Source organism: Sphaerodactylus townsendi, linkage group LG10 (genome assembly GCF_021028975.2).
Source record: "Sphaerodactylus townsendi isolate TG3544 linkage group LG10, MPM_Stown_v2.3, whole genome shotgun sequence".
Classification (NCBI taxonomy): Eukaryota; Metazoa; Chordata; class Lepidosauria; order Squamata; family Sphaerodactylidae; genus Sphaerodactylus; species Sphaerodactylus townsendi.
In genome coordinates, this window is record NC_059434.1 from 65536454 (window position 1) to 65546350 (window position 9897).

The window sequence follows — 9897 nt, forward strand, 5'->3', positions numbered from 1 at the left end:
TTCTAATTTGGTTGACACATTGTACTAGAGTTTACTAGAGACATACTTTGGTGCAAGACCACATTTTCTGACACTTTATTATCACTTCTTTCTGTTTTGACAGTATGTGTATATATAGATCTTGCACCTTATTAATGAATTGTTGCTCTATAGCTGAGGTATATGGGTCAGGGGATTCAAGTAGGGTATCATTCCTGCCATATGGAGTCATGCTGGGTTTTTTTTTTCCAAACTTCTGGAGATTTTATTCCCTTGTTGACTGGAATAACAATTGTTGGTGTCTCTATCAATTGAGCTGTTCTGGATTTTCCCCATTGGAATATATTGTTTATTTTTAAAGAAATCTTGTTTAGAGTATCTTGCTTCCCTTTCAAACTTGTTACCCGTTATCAAGAAAAGAGTATTTTTCTCCCTGAACTGACACTTCATTATTAGCTTTGGTAACATTGATAGGAAAATGGAACATGAGAAGTATGAATCAAGGTGCTCTGGAAATTGTAAAACAAAAATGGAACATTTAAACATTTCAGTTCTAGCAGTGAGTGAACAAAAGTGAACTGGACTAGGACATTTTCAGTTAGAAAATTACCAAGTGTTTTACTTGAGAAATGACTAACATAGTAGAAACAGAGTTGTTGTAATGGTAGGGTTAGACGTAGCACAAGAATTATAGGCTATAATGCAAAGTCTGACTGAGTAATGTCATTCAGACTTCATAGAAAGCCTATCAGCACAACTATAATTGAAGTTTAAGTTCCAGCTCCAGATGCTGTGAGGAAGACATTGAAAGCTTTTATGCAAGTGTCCATGAAGAAATTGATCTCACACCTAAACAAGATGTGCTGATAATCATAGGCTACTTGAATGCAAAAGTAGGAAACAAAGCAGAATGAAATATTGTTGGAAGCTTTGGGCTAGCAAAATGAAATGAAGCAGGAGAGTGACTCATAGCATTCTGTAAAGACAAAAAAATTGTTCATTGGAAACATGTCTTGGACAGCCAAACAGACAACTGTATATGTGGACATCACCAGATGGCCAACAGAAATCAAATAGATTTACATAATCGGAAGCGGAAGATGATGGAAGAAACATTGACAATTTGAGGTGTGAAGAGAATACATCATTACAGGGAGGAAACAGTGAAGACTTGAAATGACTACTGATGAAGATTAAAGCAGAAAAGTCCTAAAGCAGGATTATAGCTGAACATCAAGAAGACAAAGGAATGACTAGTACAGAATTATACAACTTTAATGTTGACAGTGAAGAAACTAAAATTGTTAAAGATTTTTCTATGTTGTCCCCCTGGACTGTTCAATAATGAGACTTTGTGTTCAAATGATTTCCTTTATTGAAAACAGCATCAGAATAAAACATTTAAACTTCCATTGACAGAATTAAGAATTAGGCTCCAAGACAGCTTCCATTATGCTCTTACTCCATCCCCCACCCCACCCCATGTACCTTGACACCACTCTCTCCGCCAGTTCCCAGTGGAGGGAACATTACCCCTTCATTCTCATGTGGACTCCCTTATGTAACTGTATCACACAAACTACAGTCTTGCCTGTTCACAGACATGAGCTCTGATTCATGAAAACTCATGCCAGGATAACTGTTGTTGGTCTTTAATGTTCCACTAGACTTCTGTTTTAACATAATGAGGGGCCATGGCTCAGCAATAGGGAATCTGCTTTAAATATAGATGATACCAGGTTCAACTTTGAACATCACCAGTTCAAAGAATGTGGCTGTAGGTGATGTGACAGACCTCTCTTTGCCTGAGGCCTTGGAGGGCCAATTTCAGTCAGAGGAAACCATACTGACTTGGGTAAACTAGTCATCTGCCCCAGTATAAGGCAACTTCATGGATTAATGCATTCTCAATCGTAAAACCTTTTAAGATTTATAGTAGAGTAGCAGAATGGCAGCTGGACAAAGGTCAGTCTTTTATCCTGATCTGTTCTTGGTATAATTGTCAGACATCAAATTGAATTTTAGTTTTTTTATGAATATGTTAAAAACATTGTATGTTTCCAGAGATGGCATGTAGGAGGGACGGCAGACGGGCTTGACCCCGGGCTGGCACAGGGAGCACTCCACAGTTTCTCTAGCATTTTCTTCTAGTTATAACTCACCGGCTACCACGCTGTTTTGCATTTCCCTATTTGTTTGAAAGAGACAGGTGTAACTGAACAAAAGAGCTGTTTCAAAGAACCACACCAAATCATCTTTATTATTCTGTGTCCAACTGTCCTCTCTGAGCTGTAGCACATCAGTATATGGTTCAGAAGTCCACTTGTATACTACATATCCTTCGGTGAAGTGTTCTCATCTATAGTATTGGAAACACAAATATGGAATTTGGATATAAACAGGATTTTAGACTTTCGACCTCCACAAAAACTTTTTACTCTGCAATTAGGAAATAGTTCCACAATGATGCCCTTTTACAGAGGATGCTTATGGTGTAGGAACAAACTGTATAGGTTAATTAACTGCAGTGCCATTTCAACTAGTGGTTCCATTGTTACAGTGTGTTTACTTGGAAGAATGTTGCGTTTAATACAACTCATTCCCTAGTGAAAATATTTTTGATTACAGTCTTAACTGCAGCCTATTTTAGATTTTTGGGAACAATGCCAAAAGCCACTTTTTTAATTGGCTATCCTCATACAACATTAATGCCAGCGTAATACCGAGAATTTTAGGTATGGAAAATACATGAGATTAGTGAAGGAAAACCTTACCTGCTGCATAAATTTCTATGCATTAGACTTGTGATGAAAAGACACAGGTGCACGGCCATTCTTAAATGAGAACCTTCCTATCTAGTATTAGAACATATGCAATTTAAGTCCTTCATCCACGGTCCACTAGATGACTTTGGGCTAGTCATTTTTTTTTCAGTGTAACCTACCTCACAGGAGTGTTATGAGGACAAAATGGAGAGAAGGGGGTACATTCACTGTCCTGACCTCCTTGAAGGAAGAGCAGGACTTTAAAAAAAATCTATTCAATTCATGGATCCAGAAACAAAGTTGTCAAAATACGTAGCAAAGATGAAGCAAGATCCTTAAAGATTTAGACAAGGTTTATAAACCATTTTCTATATGGATGACTGTCTGCCCTGAAATCATTTAAACATCTCTTGGATGTTCTAAACAATATCTTTTATCTTTTTCTTTTAAATCCCAGCACAATTGTCAACATGAAAGACAAGTGACGTTTATATTTCATGGCAATACTATAGCACCACATCTGTTAAGAGTTTATCCCACAGTTATTTCCCAATGGCAATTTAAAGCAAGACAAGAATGCAAACTATTTAAGTAATTGCACCAACGATTAAAGCTCTGTCACAGGTGTTCAGCAGGTGAAGCTGAATTAAGGGAGTCATTTCAGATGTCAACAATTGAGGCAAAAATGATTTTGAGGAAGCAGAAAAGATTCATAGCAAGGCTCAAAATCTCCTGTTTGGAGTCTTATATTCAAATTGAACTGCCAAAAGAAAGTATTATCGAAGAGTGTCTTTGTGGGGCTCTTGAGGAATGAGATGAAACAATGTGTATAACTACACCCCATCTCCAAATTGTGTTTCTGAGCTGAATTCGAGAAGAACAGCAGCAGTTTAAATTAAGCCAGTCAGTGTATATCAGATACCAATACACAGTCAGGTAATGCTTCTTTACCTAAATGTGTAATGTATCTATAGGTAGGAGACAGCTGAAAGAGAAGAATTCTGGGAGCTTGAAAGACAGTGGGAAAGTGAAGCTAAGAAAAAGTGGGAGATAAAATAGGTTTGGAATGAATCAAAGTTCAAAGACCTTTATTAGGCATTAAAACATAGCAGAAGTAAGTAATCCAAATACAGTTTTACAAGATAAAACAGATACTCCTGTTTCAAAAATGCATACATCAGAGCGAAAGAGGAGACCAGGAAATCATTTCGTAATAGTGAGCAAGAATTTGGCCACTATGTCCAGTTGCTTGGGGTTCTCTGTATTCAGAAGATAGTTCAATTTAAGATTTAAAAGGCTTGGATGGACCAGTAAGGGATCCCCTAAAAACAGGTTTGGTCTAAAATCGTTAAATTTTGGACAAACTAATAAAATGTGCTCCAGTGACTCCTCAGAGGTTTGACAGTATTCACAGGTACGCTTTTGCTGTGAAGGTACCGTGAATCTCTCTGGGGAAAAGGTTAGTGGAAATGTGTTGGTTCTCGCTCTGGTCAATAGCCACCTCAGCTTAGGGTCAGACAAGATGTTTAAATATGCAGCTGTCTTGCATTTCCCGGGCATTATGTTAAAATGGAGGGGAGAGAACAAGCTCCTTGCTTTACTAACTAGATGTTGGTGTTCCTGATCGAATAGCCGTACCTTGATACAACGTTGTATCTCGCTAGGAGAAAGCATAAGGAGAATGAATCAAGGCTTGTTTGCAGCTTGATGGACAGACATGACACTAGCTGACAGGACGGAAAGGGAAAATGGTGAGGAGCACAGTGGTGCCCAGCTTTGTCCAGTCAGCTTGCGGGCAGTGTAGTCAGTGAAGAAAAGCATAGGTGTGATAGCATCCAGCGCTGCAAGGTGAAGTCAGTGAGCCTGTCTTTATTGCATCTGCAAATAAGCTATAGCAACAACCATGGTTCCAACAAAATAAAAACAAGAAAGTTCCAGATATATTTTAAAAGATTTCCAAATAAAACTACCTTTCAGTCCAAACAACTAAGAATCCAGAGTGGAGCAGTTAGTGCGCAGGTTAACCATGCTTACATCAGCATGCCTGGAGATTTGAGAGTTGTATTTCACCTCTAGGCACAAAGCCACCAGACTGAGTAATCCTCCATGTACAATACGTAATTCACATGAATATCCCAAAGTTGATGATGTACAAACAAGACCACAGTCAGAGTGAACAAGACCAAATGCATTTTGGACCTATGGGCCTTCTTTAGTGATCATAAATACCTGCATACACATACACACCAAGAACAGGTATTAATATACTAAGACTGATCAGTTGATTGAATCACATTTTATTCCAGACAACCAAATGGTTTCTTGCTCACACATAAAAATATGTGATTATATCTAATTCTGGCCATTAATTTCCACACTAGCAGTAAAGCCTATTGTATAAACAAATACAATGAGCTCTAGAAAACTATTGGTCACTTAATGGTGCCCACAAAGGAGGCCAACTTCTCCTGCTTTTCCTCCCAACTTGGCCCTGCAATTTACCACAGATAACTAAAACTTAGCCAAATTATTCAATGAAGAAAAGTTTTCTTACAGATTCTGCCCCCTCCCCCTGGAAAGGCTCCCCTAGCTTTGAAAAGGGGACTTCCAGCTCAGCTGCAGCTTGACAGAGTTTGTTCCATGTTTCCAGGCAGGAAGTTCTTCAAGATTCGCCACAGGGACCTGGTCCTGGTAGGGAGAAGCAAACCATGGCGGGGGGATGGAGGGGAATATGGCTTTCTCCTGCATTTTCCTCCCTTTTCAAGGCTCACTGCTGCCAGGGAGAAGCACATCATGAGGGGAGGAGGGCAGTATGACTTCCTACAGCAAGGGCTGCTGGGAAGTGTAGTCCTTGCCCCTCTGGGAGGAGCTGGAATCTGATCTCCTGGATGATAAAGGATTACACTTCCCAGCAGCCCTCACTTTTTCTGGTTCATCTTTGAAAACACCCTGCTCCATTATATAGCAAGATGCTGTACATTCCGCAAGGGGTGTATACCATGAGCAAATAAGTTACATCTAATTTTTGGCTGTTCCTTTCCTCATAATGTGTACTCGTCAGTGTGAACAGAATGGTAGACTAGGGTCTTTTCTGCTCAGCGCAAATATAATGTTTTGAGGACATAAAAAGCATTTTGGGGAGGAACTCTGGACAGCTTTCTCCTCCAAGATGTCAGAGAACCACAGAGTTGGAGGAGACCCCTAGGCCATCAAGTCCAACCCCCTGCAATGCAGGAACACACTATCAAAGCACTCCCAACATATGTTCATCCAGCCTCTGTTTAAAAACCTCCAAAGAAGGAGACTCCATCACTCTCTGAGGAAGTGAATGTCTTCAGGTTTTTTTCCTTCCAACCTGGGTTTTTCAAAAATTGCTAAACTAGCATTTCCGCCCCCCCCCCCCAGGATGGGTTGAAGACATTTTCCTTTGCCTGTGCAGAACAAGTTCCATATTAAATTTCTCACTAACCCTCCCCCCGCCTCCCCGCTTGAGCTCTTTAATTTTTGCAGCAGATCACGCCTGCCATTTTCTGCAAGCTCCAGGAGCCTCTGTGCAACCACTGTGATTTGCAGACTGTTCCCACGGAAGCTTTCTCTGTTAGCAGCTCATCTGCTTCCTATTTCTGTCTAAAAAGTTCAGCAATAAAGTTTGTTTTCCCTGGCGATCCTGCACACATGTTGCTCTTTCTTTTTTCTTTTTGTTTTTAGGGAGGTGTCTTTGTAGCTACAACAATACCATCTGAAAATCGCAGCCACTCGGAGGGCTGGTCTACTTCCCATTAAGAAGCAGTGGGTAGACGTTGCTTTCAATTGCAGGTGGACCTGCTCTTGAAAGCAGGGGTGTAGCTAGGGTAAATGGAGCCCGGGGCAAAATCTGAGTTTTGCGCCCCCCCCATTTGGGCAGCATCCCTCCCCCACCACGACCAAACAACATTTTTTGCACCAGGTCATCTCAAAGTCACCATTGCATTATAGAACATGGCCCAACACACAAATCTGAACACACCCAGGGCTCCCTAGTTTAAACAACATTGAAAGTGATGCTATTTTTTGAAGGCAGAGATCCGCCTGAAACCTTGGCATCGCTTTTAATGTTGTTTAAGCTAGAGGAAACAGATTCTCCTTTAAATCCACCTTAAGGGGATACTCTGGGCTCCTAGTTTAAACAACATTAGAGGATGATGCTGTTTCGGGTGATTCCCACCCCAAACTGGCATCATTTTCAATGTTGGTGTGGAGTTTTCTGGGCTGTGTGGTAGGTGGTCGCAATTGTATCTTATTCTAATGTTTCACCTGCATCTGTGGCTGAAAGGTATTTTCAGAGGTGTATCACAGAGAGAAGTCTATTATACACTATGTCCAGCCTTCTCTTATAACAGACTTCTCTCTGTGATACACTTCTGAAGATGCCAATACAGATGCAGAATGTTAGGAACAAGATCTATCGAACCATGACTACACAGCCTGTAAAACTCACAACTACCAGTTGAATCTGGTTTTGAAAGCCTTCAACGAAAATACTTTTTAATGTTTTTTTTTTTTAATCTAGGGAGCCCAGATTCTCCTTTAAATCCACTCCCAAAGGAGGTGGATTTAAAAGAGAACCTAGGGGAAAGAAGTGAGGTGCCTGTCAGGGGCAATGTTTAAGCTAACAGTACCAAACTTTTAGGTTATCTTCAGAAGACTCTCCTGATTAAGCCACCCAGGTTTAGTGAAGTTTGGTTCAGGAAGCCCAAAGTTATGGACCCTCAAAAGGGTAGCCCCATCTACCATTAGCTCCCATTGGAAACAGTGGAGGATGGAGCTTGCACGGTGGTCCACTTTGGAACCCCCTGAACCCAAACTGCACCAAACCTGGGTGGTATCAGCAGGGAGACTATCCTTATGATACCACCTGGTTTGAAATGAAGTTTGATTCGAGAGATCAAAAGTTATGGACCCTCAAATATTAGCCCGTTTACTATTACCTCCCATTGGAAACGGAATTATGGGGTCACCCATTTTGAGGGGGTCCATAGCTTTGGACCCCTGAACAGAAATACCACCAAACTTGGCTGGTATCATCAGGAGGAATCACCTGATAATAGTCTGATAGTTTGGTGCTGCTAGCCTAAAAACTGCACCCCCTGCAGGCCAAAAATGGGAAAAACCCTGAAAAATAGAAAAAGCCACTAACAAACCTGCAATTTTTGCGCCCACCACAAGGTGGCGCCCGGGGCACTTGTCCCCGGATGTTCCCATGGTAGCTACGCCTCTGCTTGAAAGCAATTGAAAACAATTGAAAGTGACGGAAAGCAGTGGGTAGACTTGTCCTCCTGTTTTTTCCCTGTTAACCGTTCTTGAAATAATTCAGCAATTTGAAGCATTTCAGCTTCATGCATGAATTTACAAAAATCCATCTTCCCATGCTTTCCCCAAAGTGTAATCTGTGACTATAGAGAATTTCATCTATATTGTGAATTAAATAGTTTTATGGGGGTAAACAGGGAACTTAACCACCATCTATTACGTACATCTTTATGGGAGAATGCAACAAGACCCAGAACTCCAAATGGACTTTTGGAATGCAAGCCATTCATAAGTAGGGGACTTACTTACTGTATATTATGAAGTCAAATTTTAGGGAATATAGTACTGAGTTTTGGGTTGTACCCATATTTTTCAGTGTGCTTTATTGAGCGGATACTTCTAGACACCAGAAAGAAATCACTCCTTTTTCAAGAGTACAAGGCAAAAGACATTCAGAGGTGGTTTGCCATTGCCTTCCTCTGCATCATGCCCTGGTATTCATGGGAGGTGTCCTATAAAAATACTTGTCAGGGATGAAACTGAGTGTGTGTGACTGGGCCAAGGTTACCCAGCAAGTTTCCATGGCAGAGATTGGATTTGAACTTGAGTTTTCCAGGTCCTAGTTCAACACATTAATCACTACACCACACTGTCTTGCTACTTCAAGCTGGCTCTCTTTGGCTTCCTAGAGGTCCTAGCTGTAGCAGTGAAACTTGAAATATTAGATCTAGATTTTGCACACCATCTTGTTTCTTCCATATTTATGATACAGTTCCACCAAAAGTGAATGTCTCCGTAGAATTTTGTCTATGAAAAGTTGAGATGTCCCACTATTTTTGGTGATTTTTATAAATACATATCTCTCTTTATACATATCATATGAGTCTCTCTTTAAATTTTCATACATAAGGAAACAGAGACAATTGATCTTTGCTGTAAACCCTTCTCTGATTTATAGGACCAAACAATGTGACAGTAACTAAAGCTAGCATGGTAAACATGAGAATAAATACCATGTAGCAGATCCTCACTAGCATACTCAAACCCCTCAGAAGGTTCTTATATTTCCCATGGCCTATAACTACTCTTATAAGACAGCAAACTTAATGCAGACTGTGGCCTGTCTACTCCACCGTACCTGCTGCCAAAATTATTTGTCATAGTCCTTTTTGTTAATTGGAAATGTTTTGCCCAGCCCCTCCTTTTCAGCCCTGTAAGTGCAAATGGCGTAGTGGCTAAGAGCAGGTGCACACTGATCTGGAGGAACCGGGTTTGATTCCCAGCTCTGCTGCTTAAGTTGTGGAGGCTTATCTGGGGAATTCAGATTAGCCTGCGCACTCCCACACATGCCAGCTGGGTGACCTTGGGTTAGTCACAGCTTTTCTGAGCTCTCTCAGCCCCACCCACCTCACAGGGTGTTTGTTGTGAGGGGGAAAGGGCAAGGAGATTGTAAGCCCCTTTGAGTCTCCTACAGGGGAGAAAGGGGGGATATAAATCCAAACTCCTCCTCCTCCTCCTCCTCTTTCTCCTCCTCCTCCTCCTCCTCCTCCTCCTCTTCTTCTTCCTCTTCTTCTTCTTCAAATAAGCATATGATTGTCTTCAACTTGTGTGACCAGTTCATAATAATTAATTAAAGACAGTATTTTCCTGTTCAGGTGAGTCTATGTTAATTCTCCAGTCTCTCAGAATTTCTTCCTACCTAGTATAACCTTTATTTGTGGGACTTTGCCTTCACCTGCTTGATTCATCACCTATTGCAACGTCTTCCTGTGAACCTTCTGTCTCTTTATTAATATCCACTGGCCATCCACCACATAGTGAGAAAATCTAATATGGAAGCTAGCTCACTGTGTTTTGTGAGGAG